The sequence below is a fragment of the Triticum aestivum genome, chromosome 6B (assembly GCF_018294505.1).
Source record: "Triticum aestivum cultivar Chinese Spring chromosome 6B, IWGSC CS RefSeq v2.1, whole genome shotgun sequence".
In the NCBI taxonomy this organism is placed as follows: domain Eukaryota; kingdom Viridiplantae; phylum Streptophyta; class Magnoliopsida; order Poales; family Poaceae; genus Triticum; species Triticum aestivum.
Genome location: NC_057810.1, coordinates 187,349,596 through 187,361,286, shown reverse-complemented (window position 1 = coordinate 187,361,286; position 11,691 = coordinate 187,349,596). Strand labels below are relative to the sequence as shown.

The 11,691-nt window shown below is 48.2% G+C and overlaps 1 long non-coding RNA gene across 1 annotated transcript; it reads left to right on the top strand.

Moving 5' to 3' along the window:
• The first annotated feature begins 8,046 nt into the window (after window positions 1–8,046).
• On the top strand, window positions 8,047–11,677 carry LOC123136501 (uncharacterized). Its single transcript, XR_006467033.1, has 3 exons — window positions 8,047–8,161; window positions 10,837–10,924; window positions 11,405–11,677. It is a non-coding gene; the product is annotated as an uncharacterized lncRNA (long non-coding RNA).
• Window positions 11,678–11,691: the final 14 nt, after the last annotated feature.

The window sequence follows — 11,691 nt, the reverse complement described above, 5'->3', positions numbered from 1 at the left end:
CCGGCATCACCTCATACTGTGTTAGGACACACCTAGCACCGCTCTTTGTCATGTCTTGCGTCGTCTTGCTTATGTTTGCACTGTATTTATTGTTTCTTCCCCCTCTTCTCTTCGGTAGACTACGAGACCGACGCTGCTGCTGCCCAGTTCGACTACGGAGTTGACGACCCCTCTCTCTTGCCAGAGCAACCAGGCAAGCCCCCCCTTTGATCACCAGATATCGCCTATTCTTCTCTATACTGCTTGCATTAGAGTAGTGTAGCATGTTACTGTTTGGTTACTCCTATTTTGTTGCATAGCCTGTCATTGTTGCTACAGTCATTGATACCTTACCCGCAATCCTAAATGCTTAGTATAGGATGCTAGTTTATCATCATTGGCCCTACATTCTTGTCAGTCTGCCTCGCTATACTGTTGGGCCGTGATCACTCGGGAGGTGATCACGGGTATATACTTTACATACATACATACTATACAGATGGTGACTAAAGTCGGGTCAGCTCGATGAGTACCCGCAAGTGATTCTGATGAGGGGGCTGAAAGGACAGGTGGCTCCATCCCGGTAGAGGTGGGCCTGGGTTCCCGACGGCCCCCGACTGTTACTTTGTGGCGGAGCGACAGGGCAGGTTGAGACCACCTAGGAGACAGGTGGGCCTGGCCCTGTTTAGCGTTCGCGGATACTTAACACGTTTAACGAGATCTTGGTATTTGATCTGAGTCTGGCCATTTGGTCTATACGCACTAACCATCTACGCGGGAGCAATTATGGGTATCCCGGCGTCGTGGTATCAGCCGAAGCCTTCTAGACGTCAGCGACTGAGCGGCGCGCGCCGGATTGGAACGTAAGCCTGCTCTTGTATTAAGGGGGCTAGTTCTGCTTTCGGTCGCCCACGCAACATGCAGGTGTGCAATGGGCGATGGGCCCAGACCCCTGCGCCATAGGAGTTAGACCGGCGTGCTGACCTCTCTGTTAGGCCTAGGTGGGGCTGCGACGTGTTGATCTTCCGAGGCCGGGCATGACCCAGGAAAGTGTGTCCGGCCAAATGGGATCAAGTGTGTTGGGTTATGTGGTGCACCCCTGCAGGGAAGTTAATCTATTCGAATAGCCGTAATCTTCGGTAACAGGACGACTTGGAGTTGTACCTTGACCTTATGACAACTAGAACCGGATACTTAATAAAACACACCCTTCCAAGTGCCAGATACAACCCGGTGATCGCTCTCTAACAGGGCGACGAGGACAGGATCGCCGGGTAGGATTATGTTATACGATGCTACTTGGAGGACTTCAGTCTACTCTCTTCTACATGCTGCAAGACGGAGGCTACCAGAAGCGTAGTCTTCGATAGGACTAGCTTTCCCCCTCTTATTCTGGCATTCTGCAGTTCAGTCCACTGATATGGCCTCCTTACACATATACCCATGCATATGTAGTGTAGTTCCTTGCTTGCGAGTACTTTGGATGAGTACTCACGGTTGCTGTCTCCCCCCTTTTTCCCCCTTTCCTTTCTTTCTGGTTGTCGCAACCAGATGCTGGAGTCCAGGAGCCAGACGCCACTGTCGACGACGACTCCTACTACACCGGAGGTGCCTACTACTACGTGCAGCCCGCTGACGACGACCAGGAGTAGTTAGGAGGATCCCAGGCAGGAGGCCTGCGCCTCTTTCGATCTGTATCCCAGTTTGTGCTAGCCTTCTTAAGGCAAACTTGTTTAACTTATGTCTGTGCTCAGATATTGTTGCTTCTGCTGACTCGTCTATGATCGAGCACTGGTATTCGAGCCCTCGAGGCCCCTGGCTTGTATTATGATGCTTGTATGACTTATTTATGTTCTAGAGTTGTGTTGTGATATCTTCCCGTGAGTCCCTGATCTTGATCGTACACATTTGCGTGCATGATTAGTGTACGATTGAATCGGGGGCGCCGGCGGCGCTTGGGCTGTTTTTTGGAGGGGTCATCCTCCGCTATTCCTTCGCCGTTTCCATCCTTTGGGATATCCACCATGTATATGTCGTATGAAGAGGTGGCTTTCCAGTGCCCGGTGGGCGCTGGTTCTTGGTCGTCTCTGGCATCGTCGTCCATACCGTCGATGTCCTCAGAGTCGTAATCTAGCATGTCGGTTAGGTCGTCGACAGTGGCTACCAAGTGGGTGGTGGGTGGGCTCTGAATTTCTTCGTCGTCTGCATCCCAACCATCCTGGCCGCAGTCCGGCCAGGCCTCTTCTGATAACGAGAGGTACTTTAGCGAACTCAAGATGTCGCCAAAAGGTGAGTGTTGAAAGATGTCCGCCGCGGTGGACTCCATGATCGGCGCCCAATCGGATTCGACTGGAGAGGGCATGGGAGGTCCGGAGTCCGGCAAGGAGTCTGGCACCTCGGAGTCACAAGCTTCATGGGGGACAAGATCGGTGTTCGGCTCTATTGCTGTAGAGGTTGCAGCCCCCGAGGTGGTGTCTAGCCATCCATCCTTGGTCTGCGCAACCGGCTCCGAGTCGAAGATCGGAGCGTGTTCGAGTGCGGCCTCCAGGGTACTGTCCGGCTGCAGAGCTAAATCATGCCCATCGTGACAGTACGGCACGCTCGGCTGTGGCTCGAATCCGTCGAGGATCAAGTCCCCGCGGATGTCAGCCGTGAAGTTCAAACTTCCAAATCTGACCTGATGGCCAGGGGCGTAGCCTTCGATCTGCTCCGGCTGGCCAAGCGAATTGGCCCGCAGTGCGAAGCCGCCGAATACGAAGATCTGTCCGGGGAGGAAGGTCTCACCCTGGACTGCATCGTCGTTGATGATTGAAGAAGCCATCGAGCCTATCGGTGACGACACAAAGGAACTCTCAATGAAAGCACCAATGTCGGTGTCAAAACCAGCGGATCTCGGGTAGGGGGTCCCAAACTGTGCGTCTAGGCGGATGGTAACAGGAGACGAGGGACACGATGTTTTTACCCAGGTTCGGGCCCTCTTGATGGAGGTAAAACCCTACGTCCTGCTTGATTAATATTGATGATGTGGGTTACAAGAGTAGATCTACCACGAGATCAAGGAGGCTAAACCCTAGAAGCTAGCCTATGGTATGATTGTTGTTCGTCCTATGGACTAAGGCCATCCGGTTTATATAGACACCGGAGAGGGCTAGGGTTACACAGGGTCGGTTACAAAGGTAGGAGATCTACATATCCGTATCGCCAAGCTTGCCTTCCACGCCAAGGAAAGTACCATCCGGACACGGGACGAAGTCTTCAATCTTGTATCTTCATAGTCTTGGAGTCCGGCCGATGATGATAGTTTGGCTATCCGGACACCCCCTAGTCCGGAACTCCCTCACTCGTCTTTCTTCCTTTTAATTTCTAGCTCTCCGGATCAAGCACAACTTCGGTAAGGAGACGAGGCCCGAAGAAAAAGTTGAGCTCGGATGAAAGGTTTGAGATCATAGAAATCGCGCCCAACGGCGAACCGATTGAACCCATCTGGATAAAGAACGCATTTTCTGCTCAATGCAGGGTTCTTGTTAGGGACAAGATCCCGATCAGCATCCAGCAATGGTATAAGCCTAAGGACGACCCTGAGGTGTCTTATGTCAATGATATGCAGAAAGAAGATCTTTGGACTCAGCTGAAGGCAAATTTCACCCTACCGCCAGAGGAGGATCCGGAGAAGCCAGTTAAAGAGCAATTAATCAAGTCTTGTGCTCTTAAGAAGATGGCAACCCTATTCAGGAGGTGGAGGAAAGAGTTGAACCATTTTGTTAAGAAAAAAAGACACCAGAATTCATCGGCAAATATGAGAAGATCAAAGATCACTGGCCCGCATTTGTGGCCCACAAGACATCGGAAAAGAGTAAGAAGATGTCGGCGATGAACAACAAAATGCTGTGAAGAAGAAGCTTCACCATCGCACGGGGTTAGGTGGCTACCTCAAAGCCCGGCCTAAGTGGTCCAAGGCTGAGAATGATCTGCTTGAAAAAGGGATCAAACCAGAGACAATGAGATGGCCAGACCGTTGCCGGACTTGGTTCTTCGAGGCTGGCGGAACCTTGGACCCTGTATCAGGGATGTGCCGTTGGACGGATGAGCAACTGGAAATACCAGTCAAGAACCTTCGGAAGTATATCAATGCAGCGCAGAAAGGGACGTTCGTACCAGACAGGGAGAAGGACGAGCTCACAATGGCCCTCGGGAATCCTGAGCACCCTGGACGGACACGAGGCACGCCAGGCTCCATTCCGTGGAAGGTTGGTTTTCCGGACGCAGGGTGTTACAAAACCCACGAGAGGAGGAAGAAACTGGAGCAGGGCCAACTACAGGCGCTGCACGAAAGGGTAATGGGGCTAGAGGAACGAGAAGAGGAACGAGAAGCAGCAGATCGCAGCAAACGACCTGCCGAAGCTTCCCCCGAAGCTACCCCGCCATCTCAGCGGAGAAGCAGCATGGCTTCCACCGAGCTGCTTCAGCCGGAGCATGTCTTGACATTTCCTGCCAGCTATCCCGTGGATGCTATCACGGAGTCTCAACATTGCCACATTATGGCGCGATGGATGAATTTGAAGGTCAAGGCGGCTGTTGGCTCTGTTTATCCTACTGGATCTGGAGCAACTTATCACTGCCGACCGATTCCAGAAGGATATGCTAAGATGATGGTGGATGAAATAACGGAGGGATTTGAGGACCTCGTGCTTGACCACCCCACCGGTGAAGGGGAGACTAGGCTGGGTTCTGCTCTGAAGACTCCATGTCTATGGCGGAAGGAGCTCATCAACCTTCCGAACTGGACGCCTCCGCCTCCTCCTCCTCCTCTGGCGAGTCAGGGCACTCCGCCTCCTCCACCGCCTCCTCCTCCGGCGAGTGACAATCAGGGCACGCGTGGCGGCACTCCGCCTCCTTCTCCGGCGCGTGGCGGCACTCCGCCTCCTTCTCCGCCGGTGCCGGCGCTCCCGAGCAGCCAGCAGCCTCCTCCTTCTCTGCCTCGCCAGCAAGGGAGGAAGAGACCCGCCGCCGCCCCGGCTGCTCCGGCGCGTCGTACTCCTTCTCCTTCGCCTCGTAAGCAAGCATGAAAGAAGACAGACGCTGCAGCCGCTCCGTCTGCTCCGGCATCTAGCAGCACAACCAGAGGCGAGAGGCAATACAGATACGGTCCACCTCTCAAGCCTCTAGAGAAGTTACCGTACAAGAGGACCGAGGAGGAAAACAATAGGATTGTGCGGACCCACATGAAGGAGTTCTTTGAAGGGGTGAAAGCAAAGAGACATCCACCTCCGGAGGAGAAGGTAGATCCGGTGAAAGCAAAATGCACTATCGATGCCCTGAGGAAACCACCAAAGTCTCCGCCGAGAAACAACTATGAGCGCATTATTTAACAGACATATCTCCAAGCCCAGCGGTCGGGAACTACTGTTAGTGCTAAAAGGTTAAAACAACGAGAAAAGGAGAAAAAAATTGCCCAGCTCGGTGAACAAGCACAGCAATCGTGCCCCTCGCTCAATGTGTCTAATGCTCCGGGGACGGTGGCTGGTTATGGCAATCTTGCAGATTACCTGCCTGACGATCAACTTCCTGATTTCTTGGAGGTGGATGAACACAAATACGAGTACGGGAAGCCTCTCGTCAAAGATGAAAAATCTCTGACAACAATGATGCGAAGATTCCATAATTGGTACATGGAAACCTGCAGAGAGTCTGGGGGTACGAATGCTTTGTATCTGAATATTAAAGAGGAGCACGACCTCGTTGCAAATGATCTGTTGACTGTTTCATTTGATGAGTTCTTCGCGTTCTTCAATCAAAAGGCCCTCGATAAACTAATGGTCTTTTGCTACTGTCTGTAAGTACTATTTCTGTCATTAAGTCTCTATATATAGCTCGGCTCTTTCATTTCATGTATTTATAATTAATTATCCTTAATATATTATGCAGATTGAAGATCGTCGAGTGCAAAAAACAAGAAATTTATGATATTGGATTCATTAACACAAATATCATAGATGAATTTCTGGTTAAAAAGGACGTCAAAGAGGCCGAGGACAACGTGCTACAATCGTTGATCAAAAATCAAAACAAAGATACCATACTCTTTCCTTACAACGGCAAGTGAGTGTTACTGTCGTGTGCATATTCGGTTTCCCTTATTACTCGAGCGAGGTTATAGTAATGTAATTGATGAGTTATGCATGCGTGCGCAGGTACCACTATATTTTTCTGGAGATTAAGCTTGAGCGTGGACTAGTAACCGTCTTAGACTCGAGACGGAAAGATCCCAAAATCTATGCGGACATGACTGAAATGCTCAGCAAGTAAGTACAATCGATCATTATCGCACCATATCGGCAACTTTTTGTTCATTTCCTGATATCTCAAGTAATAATAATTATTTTCTTTGTCTTGCAGGGTTTGGAAACAGTTCACCGCACAAGCTCCGGGACTGCCGAAGGAGCTGCGATATACATACCCGAAAGTAAGTACTATGGCTAGCTAGTTGGGCGCGCATCTCCCTTTGATTCTATAGCCATATTTTCATCAATGCCATTTATAATGCTTCATTATCAGTTTGATTGATCTCTATTTCTCATAAAGTGCTTGTGGCAGGAAGAAGGGAATGATTTCTGTGGATACTACGTGTGCGAGTTCATCCACAACGCGACTTTGAAAAACAAGCGGGGCTACTCTCAAAGACAATATGAAGTGCGTAAGCAATAATATTCACAATTTCATTTTATTACGCCATCATTTCTGTTGAGTTTCATTCATATATATGTATTAATTAACCCCCTTCTTCAAATTAGACGTGACAGATGCGGAATGAACTCCTAGAACCAGATCGCATGAAAGCAATTCAAGAGGAATTGGCGGGATTCTTTCTTGACCACGTCATCAATAAAGCCGGAGAATACCATGTGGAAATTGATTTCAATTGCTAGGGGATTGTAATTAAGAGATCTTATACATATTGTACATGTATGTAGCCAGTAGCGTCGGATACATGATATACGAAAACTTGTTGTTCGACCAATCTCTCGGAGAAGGAGAGATCGATCGATCACTTTTCTCGGTATGCATGACGAACTTCTGTACTCAATGGTTCTCTCGATCACTTATGTATATATAGTACGTAGCGTCGACCAAGCATGGACATAAGAGAGGACACTTCTCTCTATTAATTAGCTAGCTAACACAATATATGAAACACCTAAATTAACCCCCCAAAACCCCCAACCCACCCCCCCTCCTTTCAAAAAAAAATAAAAACCCCAGCCACTAGAAGGCTGACGCGTGGATGCCTTTTGGTCCCGGTTGGTACCACCAACCGGGACCAAAGGCCCCCTGACTGGGCTCGGCGCACAGGGCCACGTGGAGGCACATTGGTCCCGGTTCGTGTTTGAACCGGGACTAATGGGTGGAGGTATTAGTAACGATCCATTAGTCCCGGTTCATGAACCGGGACTAAAGGCCCTTACGAACCGGGACTATTAGGTGTTTTTCTACTAGTGACCATACCAACAACCATCTCCAAGGACACGAACTTGATAAGTTTCTAAGATTTAAACACACCTTCAGGTACAGATACCTACTTTGTTCTCTAGATTTCCTATGCATTTTAAGAGGATGAGCCGCCCATATATTCATGAGGAAATGATGGAGGTGACCCTATTTCTAGATGAAGCATACCCGGGCACGTAGATCGAGAATTTAAGTCTGGTAAATTGTATGCAGGCTTCATTAGGTCCAGTGTTGCTCGTTCCCTACATCGACGGCAGGATCCGCAGCCTCCTCCTTCTGTTGGGTGATACAAGGATCTGATGTTGTGTGCTGCTCCATCTACACGCCTTCTTTCTTATAGAAATTGGCTTCGCAGGTTAGTCCTCGATCTTCCATGTGGCTTACTGAATTTGAAGTAGTGAAGGAACTATGATCTGAGGCAAATGTGTGCAGATATTCAGTAGCTGAAGCCTCCCGATTGATAACATACACGTTAGTACTCTGAACCTCCAAATTCCCTGCTCTGTTCTTCCAGAAGATACATTAATAGATCCTTTTTTTATTGTTGTTGGTTGTTTGTTGTTCACCGATCTTCAAAAGGCCACAACCACAATAGTGCAAGGATCTGCTGAAGCAGTGGTTGTAAAGGCTCCGCGTGAGTGATTCTGTGCAAGGGGAATGAGAGTTCTAGAAAGAGGTAAGGTGATATTTGGTTACTCCATATGATTAGTTGATTCATGGATCCTTAGATGCATTTGATCATGATAAATTAATCTATATTCATCAGGAAAACATCTACATGTGCGATGGCATACTAATTCACCCATATGTGACCAGATTTAGTATTATAAATGACTAACTTTAAATAGACCATCACAATTTTCACAGGAACAAACTCAAATGACCTTTTTTTTCTTGAAATAAAAGGAACATAATCTCCCAAGTTCAATAACCAAACTAGAGAGTATATAGAGAACTTAGTTACTGTATTGCTTAGGCATAGTCAATCTGGAGCAGTGCTAGACACACGGGGAGAGTTTTACGGGATTAACGGGATAGCTTGGTTGGGATCTTTTGGTTGGACAAAAAATAAGGGTGTGAGGGACCCACCCCCACAGAAAATAGGTGGGGGGGGGTAGGGTAGTTAGGACGGCAATCCGTCAAAGGACCATAAAAACCCCGTGCGTTTGCTTTTTTCCTGGGTGAAAGCACTGGAGGTTTTGTTCGTGCATGAACCTTTATTTATTTTTCCTCTTATATTTTTTCTATCTTGGATGTCTCAAGTAAATACAATTGAAGCTTTAGTGCATGATAGGAATGTAGTTATGATATACTCCCTCCAACCCAAAATAAGTTATTTTGGGACGGATGGAGTATATCATAACTGAATATTGTATCTCATCAACTGAAAAATGTAGCAATCAGTCACACATCGAATATTCAATTTACATCTTTCTGGTACAAAGACATCAATTATCTTCTATTTGCATCCATGTGCGTAGACAGTCTCATGAAGATGGCCATGTTACTTTTAGGTGGAAGATAACCTGTTCAATCTTTTCAAAGAGGTACATTGGTGAAATGCAGCAACCAGATAAAAGAAATGCATTACTCCGTCACCACACTGATTCTCCATCTCCCTCTGATGGCAAGTGCGACCCTGATGAAGCTGCTCCCCTAAATCAAGGACTACCCCGACAGTGCGGCCTTGATGGCACAACTCCCATACACCAAGGACTAGCCCCATGGTGCGGCCACGACATCACTGCTCCCCTACATCGCCGACTACAACCTGAGATCTTAGAACAGGTGCAGAACTTACACAAATTCCATCTCCCTCATTTTTGATCAATTACATCTATATTCTTGCTTGCAAGGTCATGTGAATTGTTTTTTTATTAGGGTCTTTTACATCTGTGTCCCTAACTCGAACCACCTAATCAGATATACCCCTAATTCAAAAGCCTGCTCAAAAATGCCCCTCCGCCGTTATGTGCACTTATAGAAATGCCCTTCCGCTCCGTTACCGTCCGGTCAAAGGCCTTTGACCGTCAACATGACGTTTTCTGGACATTTCTACCCCTCCCTCCATGTGACACTTACGTGTGGGACCCACTCAAACAAAAATAAAAAGAAAAGGCTCTATCTCTCCTCCAAAAAAAATCTTTCCTGTCTCTCCCTCAACTCCGGCGGGAGCGCACGCAACTAGCAGTAGCCTCACCGGGGTGAGGTGCTGCACGGCTCCGGCCCCTTATGACCTCATCGATCCGGTCCACGCCCCCCCCCCCCCCGCACCCTCTTTTCTCTCCGCCACGCGACAAAGACGTGGTCCGCGGGAATCATGGCCGTCCGCCCAGGTGTTGTTCGTCATGCAGGCGGCCAACGGGAACCCCACGACCCGTAGCCTTGTCCAAGGGATCCGCCTGTTCATCCTCGACTTCCACACCGAATTAATTGAAGTATAACGCCTCAAATCAGTGTGGTTGATGTCGTCTTCTCCCCCTCCGGTGATGCTTTGCCGCGCCTCGATCTCCTCTGCTATGCCGTCCCTATGCTCTATCTTGGTTGCCTCATCGAGATCTGGTGCTTACAGACCCTGTGGACCCCTCGCTGCGGAGCCCTTCATTCCCGAGCCACCGTGTCAGCGTCACCTCGCTCCACCGTCCGCCGTGGACGACGAGGTCGTCGCTCTGGTGAATCCCAAGCCTCCTGGATCATGCCTTCATCAAATAAGTGAGCCACTTATGTGTTTTCTCACGTTCTTTAGTCCCCTCCCCCTCTGTAGCTTGCCCGTGCCTAGCGCCTTCCGCCGTTGCCACGGGACCTTGTCGTCGGCGAGCTTCCCGGCTGCTCTACAAACTCCCAGTGCCCTTGCGGACCACCCCGTGACCCCGCCTTGCTCCAGGACCGTTCACAGCTCGCCCTAGCGTGCTCCCGCGCAGTTCCGAGCCAACCCCGGAGCGCCCGTGCTCGTCGGAGTTCAAGCTCCGTCGTGTAGATGGGAGGTGACATGTGGGTGATATGTGGGCCCCATGTGAAATTGATATTTTTTATTTTCGGTCCCACGTGTAAGTGAGACGACAGAGAGAGCTTTTTCTTTTTCTTTTTCTTTGAGTGGGTCCCACGCGTAAGGGACACATGGAGGGAGGGGTACAAATGTCCAGAAAACGTCCCGTTGACGGTCAAATGCCTTTGACCGGATGGTAACGGAGCGGAAGGGCATTTCTATAAGTGCACATAACGGCGGAGGGGCATTTTTGAGCAGGCTTTTGAATTAGGGGTATATCTGATTAGGTGGTTCGAGTTAGGGACAGAAATGCAAATGGCCCTTTTTATTATGGCCAGTCGTGAGATTGATTGTTTTGGATGCAGGTTTGCAGGTTCATTGGAACAAATGTTCAAAAGGAAGATGCACAGTAAGAATTACAGTAAGAAGTTCAACTACGAGCCCAGACATGAGGTATTTTAACCGCCAACAAAGGGTGTGTTGCGCTAAAAATTAGTAATCTTCGCTCCAAATTCTTAGGTCACTGGCCCAGGTTAGTGCCCATTGTCATTGTGCATCTCTGTTAACTATTTTAGAACTAGCACAAATCTGAGTAGGGCTGGAACAAAATGAACACCCAGGGTTCGAGTACCTCTACTATGATATAATTATCTTCCAAACATGTGTCATTTCCTTATCAAGATGGTTCTCGTGATTTAGGAAAACTAACAACACCTCAATGGTCTTCGCACTAGATTAGCTGTAGGATCCATTTTCTGGAGCATTTTGATTTTGGTGGACTATTTAGATACTTCCATACATACACTTTACTGAAGGTTATTTTGACGGAACGTTAGCTTGGAAGCTTTTCCATACTTTTTGTAACTATCCTTCAGCAAAACTAGAGGCAGTTTGTGTTGTGATGAAATTAAGATTGCTCACAATATTTTGCAGGATAAAATTAATTACAATGTAAGTTCTTTGGTGTGTGATCCATTACAATACAGGAAGTTTGTGGTTTATGCCATAAAATTTCAGTTAATATTTGGTACATGAAGTGATGTAAGTCTGCCACACTGTTCGCATTTGTAGCTTGCTTTGTTTAATAAATAGATTGATCTTATTTTCTATAAACTTTTTTATTTAACCTACTAACTTCAAATACATTATATTTGATCCTTCAAGGGGCAAAATAGTTCAGCTCTTTGTTTTACAAGTTTGAGGGATGAAGGGGGAGATGC